A 13,678-nucleotide genomic window follows, 5' to 3' on the forward strand; every position below is an offset into this window, starting at 1 on the left:
GAAATACATGTTGAAATCCCAAAGCCATGGTTTAAATGAGAAGCAAAGCATTTTCTTTAATATATTTATATTGGTTTACAGAGTGTTTTGGAAAACATGCAGTCTATATGCGGGTAAGTCAATTAGTATTGCTACTAGCGTTCTGGTTCCTATACACATGAGTTTAATTAAACAACAACAGCCTGCTTAAATATACCTCTGAGATCAATGGATGACTAAAGACACATTCTTTCAGTAATATACTTGTCTTCATTTCCTTAGGCTGCTATCTTAGGCTGGATTCTCCAGAAAAGCAAAACCAGTGAAGTTTATATACATATATTTGAGAAGAGATTTATGTCAAGGAAATGGCTCACACAGCTACAGAGATGGTCAGTCCCAAGTTTGTGGGTCAGATGTCAGACTGGAGACTTCTGAGTCATGTAGCTGCATGGCTGATGAACCAAGATGGGCAGGTCAGATGGCAGGCAGGTCTGGTAGGCAAGCAGGCAGGCTGCTAACAACTCCCAGGATCAGCAGATAATCGAGCAGGCCACTGACCCAAATAAACAGAGGTTGGAGGATGAGCCAGATGCAAGAGCCAGATCCAGCAAAGAACAAGTATATACTTACATATATTGAAAGCAGGCTACACTGCTGAGGAAATTTCCCTTCAATTGATTGGCTGCTAATAGCAGACCACAATCAACACTCATGGAAGTAGCTAAGTAGTTAAAGAAATCAAATGAAGTATTGCATTAAGCAAATCTGCTGCAAAAGACCTCTTTAAAGTGTCCAAGGGCAAAAATATCAGTCTGAGTACTATAGTGTGTTTGATCCAAGCCATGGTATTGTCAATCACCTCATATATATGACGTTGAACAATGAATTCGGAAGACCTTGGAAGAATTGATGCATTTGAATTACAGTATTGAAGAAGAATACTGAAAATACCATGGACTACCAGAAGAACAAACAAACACATCTGTGTTGGAAGAAGTACAGCCAGAATGCTCCTTAGAAGCCAGGATGGTGAGACTTTGTCTCTCATACTTGGAAATGTTCTTAGGAGGAACCAGTCCCTAGATGAAGACATCATGTTTGGTAAAGTGGAAGGACACCGAAAAAGAGGAAGACCTCCATCCCAAAGAGATGGATTGGCATAGTGATAGCAGCAATGGGCTCAACCATAACAACAATTATGAGAGAGGCACAGGACCAGGCAGTGTTTGGTTCTGTTGTGCATAGGGTCATTATGAGTCAGAACTGACACGACAGCACCTAACAGCAAGCAGACTTCACCATAGAGCTGATTACATGATATCAGATCTTATCATGTGGGATAACTACACTCAGTTACCAAGCTACTGAGAATCCTGACCCAGTCAAGCTGATACAAAACCTTAACTATCACAGGTGCCTTATAAAAGAACAAAGATCCAATCAAAGCAGTGGCCTTGAAGGGTGTCTGTTGGGTCAGTCCTATTTCACAGCAGAGAGGACAGCTCCGAAGGTTACTGGATTCATTTCTGGGCATTTCAGCAGTGCGGCGCTGTATGATAAGCAATGAACTACAGACCCTAAGGTTGGCAGTTCAAACATACTTGGTGTCCCTAGAAAACCCTATACAGGGTCACTATGAGTCAGAACTGACTCAATGGTATGTAACAACAATAATTTTGATATATTTTCTTAAATGACACAGAACAATTACAGGGCAGCCTCGAAACTGACTCCACAGCTCATAACCACCACCAGCACCATTAGGAAGAAACTTTAAGAAAATGGAAAAATGCATTCAGGAGAAAAATGCCAAGAAAGTTGTGGCAGGGAATTTTTTTTTTTTTTTTTTTTCCATCATGACAATGCACCTGTTCATCCTTAGAAGGTAGCAAGGGCTATCCTAGGAGAATTTCACAAAGACACTTTCTCCCATCCACACGACAGTCCTGATCTAGCCCTTCAGATTTCTTTTAGTTTCCAAAACTCAAAGAATGTTTAAAAGGAACATGATTTAGGTCCCTACCTACAAGGTCGGTGGTTCAAACCCACCAGCTACTCTTTGGAAACCTTACACAGGGTGGCTATGAGTCGGAACAAGAGTATATCTGTGGTTATAATCCTATTTGGAATGGTTTTATTTGTTATATTAATGAGGTAGTATCAATGTGGTGTTGTTGTTGAGTGCCATAGAGTTGGTTCCGACCCATAGCAACTTTGTATAGAATATCTGAGAAGCAGCGGGTGAGCTTGAACCACCGACTTTGCAGTCCAGCGCATTAACCCACAGTGCCACACCACAATCTCTTTTGTGATATGAGATTAAGGAAGTTTGTGAGGGGATGGTAGATATCATGCCACACGAAGATTCCCAGTGGACCAAGAAGCAGAAGCTGAAGAGACAAGGCTGTTTCCCCAGAGCCATCAGAGAAAGCCTTCCCCTAGAACCAGGACCCTGAATTCAGACTTCCAGCCTCTTAAATTGTGAGAAAATAGATTTCTGTTTGGTGAAGTCACCCACTTGTGGTATTTCTGTTACAGCAGCACCAGATAACTGAGAAGGTTTGCCCAGGTGATAGAGTGGGTGTCTGCGGGAACCGAGGGGCAGCATGGAGGTTCTCATTGCTAAGGGGCAAGGAGGGTGTTGGAAAGGAAAGGGATGTTATCCAGGGTAGTAAAGTGCCAAAGACAGCAAGCTAGACCCACCTTCTGGGAGGGCACAGACCCTGACCATCATGTTCACCATGCCATCTTAGCAAACTAGTTGGAACAGGAACAAAGTAGCTGTTCACCGACGTCACTATTTGGCCCTGGGACAGTGGTGCCTGACCACAGGGCACTAGAATGGATGTAGCTGTTTTATGGCTGATACTCAAAGCAATTTACCAACCAGTAACAAGCTGCCATGGAGTTAACTGTGATGAGGATTCCATGTATCATTAGAACTGTGTTCCACATGGTTTCAGAAGCAGATTGCTAGACCTTTCTTCCTAAGTGACTCTAGAAGAACTTGAACCTCCAACCTTTCGGTTAGCAGTTGTTGTTGTTGTTGTTGTTGTTGTTGTTAAGTGCCATCGAGTCGGTACCGACCCATTGCAACCTTATGCACAGCAAAATGAAACACTGCCTGATCCTGGGCCAACCTCACTACTGTTGCCACGCTTGAGTCCATCGATGCTGCCACTTGGCCAATCCATCTCGTTGGGGGTCTTCCTCTTTTTCTCTGACCCTCCACCTTACCAAACATGATATCCTTCTCCAGTGACTGGTCCCTCCTGACAATATGTCCAAAGCATGAGAGATGAAGTTTGGCCACCTTGGCCTCCAAGGAGCAGTCTGGCTGCACTTCTTCCAAAACGGATCTATTGGTTCTTTTGGCAGCCCATGGCATTTTCAATATTCTCCTCCAACACCATAATTCAAAAGCATCAATTCTTCTACGGTCTTCCTTATTCACTGTCCAGCTTTTGCATGCATATGAGGTTATTGAAAATACCATGGCTTGGGTCAGACGCACCTTAGTCCCAAGCTGACATCTTTGCTCTTCAACACTTTAAAAAGGTCTTGTGCAGCAGATTTGCCTAATGCAATACGCCGTTTGATTTCTTGACTGCTGCTTCCATGACTGCTGCTTTGGTTAGCAGTTGAGCATTAACAATCGCACCACCCAGAAATTCTCAAAGCAATACAACACCAGATCATGCAATGGGACCAAAAGTATTTAGGAACCAAAATGTCTGTGTGCCAGAAAAATAAAGAATTATTTTCCCCATATTCATGCTAAATATGGATAGTGGATCTAGGCTGATCAAAATTCATAAAGAAAACTGAAAAGGTTTGAAAATTTGCATCCAATTTATCCTAACTGTGGATTTGTAGAGCATAGAGAATCCTGCAGGAATCCGTCAGAGAAGAGATAGGAGTTTTGTGAAGACCAGGAATCCCCGAAATATTTTAGGGAATTCATGTTTTGCACCTGAAAGGAAAGCATTTGAGTTTGTGTCCAGGTGGTCAGGGGTCTAGACTCAAGATTGAAGGCAGCCTTGTAAACCTACTAATACTTGAGAGAGGAGATTAGATACATGAGGTTGGGTCCTAGCAACAGGATTCCAGAGAATCTTAGACAAATGTCTCCTCCTATAGGAGTCATGTTGTGGCACTGTAGGATAAATATTCACCATTCTTTCCTTGGAAACCTTATACATGGTCACTATGAGTCAAAATCTGACTCAATGGCACTGCCAACAACTTCTCTTAGCCATACTGACCTAAATGGATTATGGGAAAGGACCCACATGTATAATGGAAAAGGAGATGGTACATCTTTTGGGTAGAAGATACTTTTGCTTCTCAGTGCCTAGTTGAGTTGCTTCTCAATGCCTGGTCCTGGTGTGGCCCTGTAGGATGGGCACTGGACCACAAGATAGGTGGTTCAAACTTACCACCCACTCCACGGAAACCCTATAAAGGGTTGCTATGAGTCGGAACCGACTTCACAGCACTTAACAACAACAATGTGGTCTGTCCCTTCCTCTGTATGAGGTGGATTGTGCTTGGTGCTAATCGCTTTAAAGTTTTTGCAGCTTTATTTGAAGTTTAAGCAGTTCAGTATTATGAATCCATTAGAAAGAAGGAACTGCTTTTGTTCTGCTTGGCTCTCTGGAAAATCTTTAAAATTTCTGTGAGATCCATGTGAAACTGCTGAGATTATTGGTGTTGTTAAGTGTCGTCGAGTTGGTTCTGACCCATAGAGAGTCTGTCTAGGGTTTCTGAGGAGGGATTGGTGAGCTTGAATCACCAATTTAGCAGTTCAAACTGACTTTGTATTCCAGCGCATTAACCCACAGTGCCACACCAGGACTCAGGACTGTGATTTTAGGCAAATATAAAAAACCCTCAAAACTAAAACCCCTGCCATCTTATTGATGCTGGACCTTAACGACTCGAAAGGACAAAGTAGAAATTCCTCATAGGGTTCCCAAGGCTGTAATCTTGGAATGGTCACATCTTTATCTCACGGAATGGCATGTCTGTTAGAACTACTGACCTTTTATTTATCTAATTTTCCCACCAAGCTTTTGACGAGCAGCTGAGTGCTTAACCTGCTGTGCCACCACGACTCCTTATAGGCCAATTCAGTTTGCCTAAAATAATGAATTTATCTATTTATTGAGCATCTTGAATGTGCCAAGAACTATTCTAAGCTCTAAGGACACAACAGTAAACCAAATAGACAAAAATCCTGCCCTCACAAAGTTTCATACACATACCAAGATCTAGAATGTCGCGGAAACAATGAATAATCTTGCTACTAAACCTTGGACTGTATTTTGAAGTTAAATTTTGACTTATTTAGTCAATAGTTCCTGAACTTGGATTGTATGTCACACTGATTGTTAATAAGTTTAAAAATAGAATTTTGAGTTGTAGCTTATCAATTTTTCTCCTCATTTTTGGTGGCAAAAATGATTGGTTACTAATTGTAAGATTGGTGTTTCAATCCAACCAGAGACTTGCCAACATACTTCTGAAAGATTGTGCAGTATTGGAAACCCTATGGAGCCTAGTTCTACTCCTAAACACATGGGTTGCCATGAGTCAGAATAAACGTAACACCATTTTCATGTGTTAACACCTGTAATGAATGTATACACCAGACTCAAATAAATGGACATTTCGTTTTAGGGACTAAACAGAATATTACTAAATTGCTCTTCTTTCTTATAGACAGCCAGTATTTTTTCCTTTGCCATAATATTTGCTTTTTCTTACAGTCCTCCTTGAGTCTCCTCAGCAATGAGATGACAAGCTCCCCAGATATCATTAGAAAGATAGAAATGCTTTCTTAAAAAGACTGGAAAAAAGTCCAGTTATTTTTCAGACTGATTTATTGTTTAACAGCAAGGTTTTGCCATAATGGTACTAACATGCTACAACTTGAGAAGAAATAAAAAAGATAATTATTTTACTAGTTGAAATGACAAAATGCTAAATGATAAAACATCAGGGGAAAAAATTTAGGCAATTTAAATTTCCTGGCAATGGGCCTATAATTTATTTAAGGGATCAGAGTACTTTGAGCTGTAGACAAATGGCATTTTGTTGGGGGGTGGGGGGTGGAAATTACACTGAGTTTTTCTGCACAATGTTAGTGCTCAATTACATTGCTATGTTTTTATGAAGAATAGGTGTTTTTGATTTTGAAATAGTCTAGTACCTACGAGGAACTTTTTGTGAAGTTTTCAGATTCCTCCCTGTTTTTTGTCTAAAAGCACTAGTAAATTTTCCTGCCTGGGAGAAGTCCCATCAGTCTTTTTATATTTCAAAATTCTTGCTGTTATTTATCTATAGTTCTTTTAATGCTTAGAGTAAGAGTTGTGTTTTTGATGCTGAATCATGGATGTTGACAATGCGATAAAAGTATGTTTTATAATACCCAATCTGAATTTCAAGTACCACTCTATTTTTTTCTTTCAACTTTGTATCGTGAATTGAGTGAAGGTTTACAGAGATTATCATCTGTTTTACATTCAGCAAATCATGCCCTTGGTTTCATTTCAATGTTTAAGATTCCCTCCTTGGAACAGCAGTTAACTCACTTCCTGCTTGTGGTTCTGATTTACATTCCACCCTCCTTTCTAACCTTCTCAACTTTGTCCTTAGGTAAATTTTGTCCTTTGGATTTTCCATGCTGAGCATACCTTACTAGTGTGTGGTCCCCCAGATACCTAACTACTCTTAGGCTGGACTTTGGGTCACAAAGGTGAGTTCCTTTCCTGACCTGAAGAGTGGTCAAAGGCCATCATCTCAGGTTCCTTCAGTCTCTTTTTGACCAGTAAGTCTGGTCTTTTTGTGTTTTGTTTTTTGTTTTATAATTGTCATTATTAATAATTTTTAATTTTGTTCTATCAAGTAAAACTATAAATATTTATTTATAAATCTTCTTTCAATACATAAGATAGAGTATTTTGTTTCATTTTCCACAAAACTATGAAATATTTATTTATTCAGTGCTTGCTGCATTTGGGACACTATTTTAAACAAAGATATACTAAAAAAAATAAGACAATACTTGTATGGTGGTGGTGGTGGTGGTGTGCTGTGGAATTGGTTCTGATTCCTACCCACCCTGTATAAGGTTTCTAAGGCTACTTGTATAGGGGGAAAAAAAGAAAGAAAGAAAAAAGCAGACTGAACACTCACAAAAGTGAAAGGCAGTATAGCTTTGAACACTGAAGCTAGACTACCTGAATTCATCTCCTTGTTGTTGTTGCTACATATTGTCGAGTCAGTTCCAGCTCATAGCAACACTATACACAACAGAACAAAACACTGCCTGAGCTTGCACCATTCTCACAATTGTTGTCATGCTTGAGCCTATTGTTGTAGCCACTGTATTAATTCATCTCCTTGGGGATCTTCCTCTTTTCTCTGAATGTCTACTTTAACAAGTATGATGGCCTTTTCCAGGCACTGGTCCCCCATGATAACATGTTCTAAGGATGTGAAATGAAGTCTTGTCATCGTCACTTTTAGGGAACATTCTGGTTGTACTTCTTTCAAGACAGATTTTTTTGTCCTTGCCCATGGGAACTATTGCTATAACAAAATGAGGCAGTAACAGGTCACATGGTCATTTCAATATTTTTTACCCCTAATGAGGAGTCCTGGTGTGGCTCTGTGGGTTAATGTGCCAGACTGCAAAGACGTTTGAACTGCAAGGTTGGCAGTTCAAGCTCACCAGCTGCTCCTCGGAAACCATATGGTTCGGAACCGACTCGACGGCACTTTACAACAACAACAAATGTTGATCATCTTAAATTTTTTTTTTTAAGGGATCAAATAAAAACAGGTTAGAGAAACAAATACCCAAAAGCTTAGTTAATTCTCTTCTTGAGACACATGCAGATATACTTCTATTTCTATATTTTCTACAAGAATGGAAAGATTTCACTTGTGCTCATTTAAGCCATTGTATATTTTCATTGAGATAAAATATACTTCTTATATTTATTTACTCCTGTAATTTTATAATTTCTCATCCTAAAATCTTACTAGTCTTTCTGCTTCTGCATACTTTCTATTTCTTCCAAATAGACTAAGAAGAAAGTAAAAATGCCTTTGGATTTATTATCTATACTTGACAACGTTTAGAACAACTGTAATGAGTCCTGGTGTGGTGCTATAAGAACTGGACTGCTCAAAAGTTGTTGATTGATTGATTGGTTGACTCTTTTTTTTTTAAATGTTTTTATTGTGAATTGAGTCACAGTTTACAGGACAGATCATCAGTTTCACATTCAATAAATCACACACCTTGTTTCATTACAGTGGTTATAATCCCCTCCATGTACCGTCAGTTAACAGTATTTCTCTCTATTCATTTTAGCTTTTTTTTAACACTTGAGCATATATAATAATTTACACCACCAAAGGGCACATTCTGCAAGTTCCTCTCTTCCCATGAATCTAGAGTTCTCAGCTGCTCCCTCTCTCCATGTCCCCATCTCTGCCTCCTTCTCTGATGTCGCTGCTTCTCTGGATAAGGTCCCACATTCTGCTTGTGCTCTTCTTCCTTGATGGTCCTAGGGTCCTCTGTTTCTACACTGTAAGATTAACTACTCCCCCGTTTTTGGCACTGTAAGATTAACTACTCCCCCACTTTTGGTACGAAACTTCTATCTTTATAATTGTGATAGTTGCAATTAGTCATGATGACAATTACTCATTATTGAATCATAAGAATCTTATCCCCATCTCTTTCTACCAGACCCATCTAGACAAGATAAAAGCTATTCAGTGGGGACTCTATCTTCCCTCACACACTCTTAAACTAAAGTCCCTTTTGAAACCTTGTAAGCCAGTCACACTTTGTGCCTTTATCACCCTCTCAGTTTTGGTAACCAATGTCTAAGTTGCTCATCCCTGTGTACAGAGGGGATAGCATTGATACTTGATGTGAGGACTCCATCCCTCTGTTGGTATTTAGAGCTACTACCTCCATGAGTATGTTAAGTTCATCAAATTGTAGCAATTTACCACCATTTCCTTGATCAAAAAAAATTTTTTTTATCTTCCCCTAGTCAAGTTCTGATCATCAAGCCATCAAGGCTAGGTCAAATGGGTACTGTCTGCAAGTTTGGGCATTCTTGTGCGTGTCCCCTCACTTCATGTCAGCTGGATGCTTCACTCTCAGCTCTAGCCCTCTGTGGCTATGTCCTTGTCCATGGACTCAGGTGTCCCCAGGTCTCACCACACTTTGAACCAAACAGCTCTTCCTCTTGTCTCTGTCATCTCCAGGTCCATGGGGGTCCATGGAACATGGTCGAACTCAGTCCATTTCTTCATTGCTGCCTTTCCCCCTCTTCCATTCACCAGTAGACCAACATGGTCATCAGCAAGCTTACATGCCTGCTCATGTGTTCCCTTTGAGTTTCAGTCTTAGAGGGGGGTGTGCCTTGAGGGAACTCGATTGCTTGCCTTGATGGCTTGCCGGTAAACAACTTGCTTATTCTTGTAGTAACCAATCATACTGACATTTTTGGTTTTTTCCTGATGATCTTTCTTTGAAGATATATCTTCTGTTACTCTAGCTGTTCCAGGTTGGTCTGCTTGTTCTTTCTAGTGGGAAAGTCCCACCTCAGAAGGTTCTGGGTGGGGTTCAGGATTCCACCTAAGGTCCTATAGACTGTAAAGGCTCCGCAAGAGGCCTGTTTCACTGGGCAAGTTGTAGAATCCCTTTAAGGTATTCCAATCAGTAATAGGCTGGAGACAGACTTACAAGCTTTCAGTAATCATGTTTCCCCATATTCCTTTCTATCCTATTCAAGTGTCTATTTTACAATAGTAAGCAAGGGAAGCCAATATTTGTAAGACAGTCAAGCAACTTAATATTATATCCCCTCTTCAGACTGTGCCTCGATCCCTGTATCACAGAGCCCTGTTGTTCCAAGGTTGAGCAAGCATGCATCACTATTTAACTCTGTCCTTGATTGGTTGACTTCTGAAAAACATGACCAGGAAGGTAAATGTATTTTGAAACTTCATGGTAAAATCCTCTACATAATTAAGGGCATATATACAAAACCAACAGGACTCCTGATGTAGCACTGTGGGCTAATGCTTCAGATTGCAGTCATTTGATCTGCAAGGTTTGTGGTTCAAGCTCACCAGCTTCTCCTTGGAAACCCTATACAGGGTCACTAAGGGTCGGAATCAACTCAATGGCACTTAACAACAACAACAATACAAAACCAACAGACAACAGCCAACATCATTCTTAACAGAGAGAAAGTGAAAACATTTCCGTTGTGAGCAGGAGCCTGATTAGGATGTCCTTTATCACCATTGCTATTCAGTATGGAAGGAGCTCTGGTAGCGTAGTGGTTACGAATCGGGCTGCGAACCTTAAGGTTAGCGGTTCGAAACTACCAGTAGCTCCGCGGGAGAAAGATGAGGCTTTCTACTCCCGTAAAGATTTACACCCTCGGAAACCCTGTACAGGGTCGATATGGGTCGGACCCGACTCGATGGCACTTAACAACAACAACAACAACAACAACAATTCAGTATGGAAGGAGCTCTGGTAGCGCAGTGGTTACAAGTGGGGCTGCTAACCTCAGGTCAGCAGTTCGTAACTACCAGCGGTTCCATAGGAGAAAGATGAGGCTTTCTGCTCCCATAAAGATTTACAGCCTCAGAAACTATATGCAGGGAACCAACTCCACAGCACATAACAACAACAATTCAGTATACAGTCCTGGTGTGCCAATGTAGAATAAAACACTTAACCATAGGTCGGCAGTCCGAACTCACCAGCCGCTCCTCAGAAACTCTAAACAGGGTTGCTATGACTCGATGGCACTTAACAACAACAAAAACTAATCAGTATTGTGCTGGAAGTCTTAGACAGAGCTATAAGGCAAGAAAGAAAAATTAAAGTAATCCAAGCTGACGAAGAAATAAAACTCTATTTAGAAAGTCCCAAGGAGCTCTGTAGTGTACTGGTTACAAATTGGGCTGTTAACCTCAGGGTCAGCAGTTCAAAACTACTAGCCATTCTGCAGGAGAAAGATGAGGCTTTCTGCTACCATAAATATCTGTAGACTCAGAAACCCTATACAGGGTCACTATGAGTTGGAATGGACTCCATAGCACACCACCACTACCACTACCACCAAGGACTCAGCAAAAAAATTATTGGAACTCATTGAAAGATCCAGCAAAGTGACAGGGTACAGATCAACAAACAAAAATCAGTTGGATTCCTTTACATTACTAAAATTGGATTCCTTTACACTAATAAAGGGAATCAGAAAAACAATGCCATTTACAACAACAGCCACCCCAAAGATGAAATAGGAATTAACTGAACCAGAGAGACAACAAAAAAAGCTCCACTGTATGTTTTTTCAGGAGTTTGGGTTTTGAAATTTATGAAAACTAGATTAATGGTGAACACCTGGTATGGTGTTGTAGGATCAGTACTGGACTGTGAACCACAAGGTTGGTGGTTCAAACCCACCAGCCGCTCCACGGAAACCTTATACAAGGTCACTTGGAGTTGGAACTGGCTTGACGACACTTGGCAACAACAACAGGACAATAGCATATGTCTCTGTTATTACACACTCGTTAAAAATTTGAGTAGTCAAGAATGTCAGTCACTATTATTATTCATCAACTTTAAAATGAGGAATTGTGTAAAAGTCAAGCATAATCCATTTTCTTTCTTTCACAGCATTTCCAGAATTAATGATTCCACAAGTTAAATTTTCAGTCCTGGTGTAGCACTGTAGATTAAGCACTGGACTGCTAACTGCAAGGTTGGTGGTTCAGACCTACCAGCTGCTCCTCAGAGGGTCGCTATGAGTCGGAACTGACTCAATGACAGTTAACAACAACAAGGTTAATGGTAGGAGCCCCGATGTCGCAGTGTTTAAGTGTTTGGCTGCTAACCAAAAAGTCGGCAGCTTGAACCCTCTAGCTACTGTCAGTTGGCTTCTGTAAAGATCTGCTGCCTATAGAGTCACTATGAGTTGAACTCCACGGCAACAGATTGGGTTTGGATATTATGTTGATGGTATTTTTAAAACAGAAGTATAGCTTTGTTCTAGAAAGATGTTTGGTTTTCTAATGGCTTCTATATTTTCTTAGTGTTTGTTAGGATAAACTCAATGGTTTCTAACAATTTCTTTTCTGAAATTGCTGAAAACCAGGGAGAAAGCCTCAAGTGTCAGTCCTATGTGAAGTCCTCCTAGTAACTGTTGCAGGTCTCCATTCACCCACACTAGGAGAAAGATCAGTTAAGCATGTTGGCCGCTAACTGAAAATTGATCGCTTGAATCCATTACCAGTGACTTTAAGGTAGGAAGGACCTAGCGATTTGTTCTCATAAAGATTGTTGTTATTGGTAAGTGCTTGTGAGTCTATTCTGACTCACAAGCATCCTGTATAGGGTTTCCAAGGAGCAGTTGGTTACACCCAAAAAAACCCTATAGGACAGTTCTACTCTATCGCATGAGGTTGCTCTGAGTTGAAATTGACTTGATGGCACCTAATAACCTAACTATACAACAGGAAGAAAGGTGATTAAGTTAACTTTAAATTGACTCCAGCCCCACTCACTGCTGAACCACATCACACGAAAGACCCAGAGAGTAACAGTCTAGCAGAGCCGAATCTGAATTGTACATTGTTGCTCCTGAGTGCTGTCCATTCCATTCCAACTCACAGTGATCCTGTATAGGGCTTCTGGGGAGTGGCTGATGGATTTGAATTGTCGATCTTTTGAATAACAGTCCAATGTTTATCCTACAGCATTATACCAGGACTCCAGAAATCACACCACGAGATAACAATAAAAATAAAAGATTGTGAAGAACTCACATGGTGGTAGTTGGTAATTATGTACCATGGAGTCAGTTTCTACTCTTAGCCACCCAATATAGGGTTTTGGAGGCTGTAAATCTTTATGGGAGTAGAAAGTCTCATCTTTTTCCTGTAGAATGGCTGGTAGTTTTGAACTAGTTACCTTGAAGTTAGCAGCCCTACTCATAACCATAACTCCCATAAATATCATGAAATGTCCCTCAGTTTGGTACAAGAATACTTTTTTTTTTTTTTAGAAAAGCAAAATACTTTTTATTTATTGAGGCTGCGAAGTTACTGCTTATTTCATGTCAGGGGATCGATCAAAGCAATAAGGGTAGCAACGATTGTTGAGGTAGGCCTAGGACCGGACAGTGTTTCGTTCTATTGTGCATAGGGTTACTATGAGTCTGTACTGATTTGACGGCACCTACCAAAAGTTTTAAAGAGGAAAGAGGTGAGCCTGACCAAGCCATGATATTTTCAATTGCCTTGCATGCATGTGAAAGTTGTACAATGAATAAGGAAGACCATAGAAGAATTGATTGCATTTGAATTATAGTGCGGGAGAAAGAATATTGAAAATACCATGAATTGCCAAAAGAACAAATACATTTGTCTTAGAAGATGTGCATCCAGAATGCTCCTTAGAAGCCAGGATTGTGAGACTTCATCTGTTGTAGTTTGGACATGTTGTCAGAAGGGACCAGTCCCTGGAGAAGGACATCATGCTTGGTCCTTTTTGTAAGGATGGCATGGGAACAGGCAATGTTTCATTGCTTTTTGCACTGAACAGCTATGATTCGGAACTGACTTAACTTACCTAACT

This window comes from Chrysochloris asiatica, unplaced genomic scaffold, assembly GCF_000296735.1.
Source record: "Chrysochloris asiatica unplaced genomic scaffold, ChrAsi1.0 scaffold00059, whole genome shotgun sequence".
NCBI classification, from domain to species: domain Eukaryota; kingdom Metazoa; phylum Chordata; class Mammalia; order Afrosoricida; family Chrysochloridae; genus Chrysochloris; species Chrysochloris asiatica.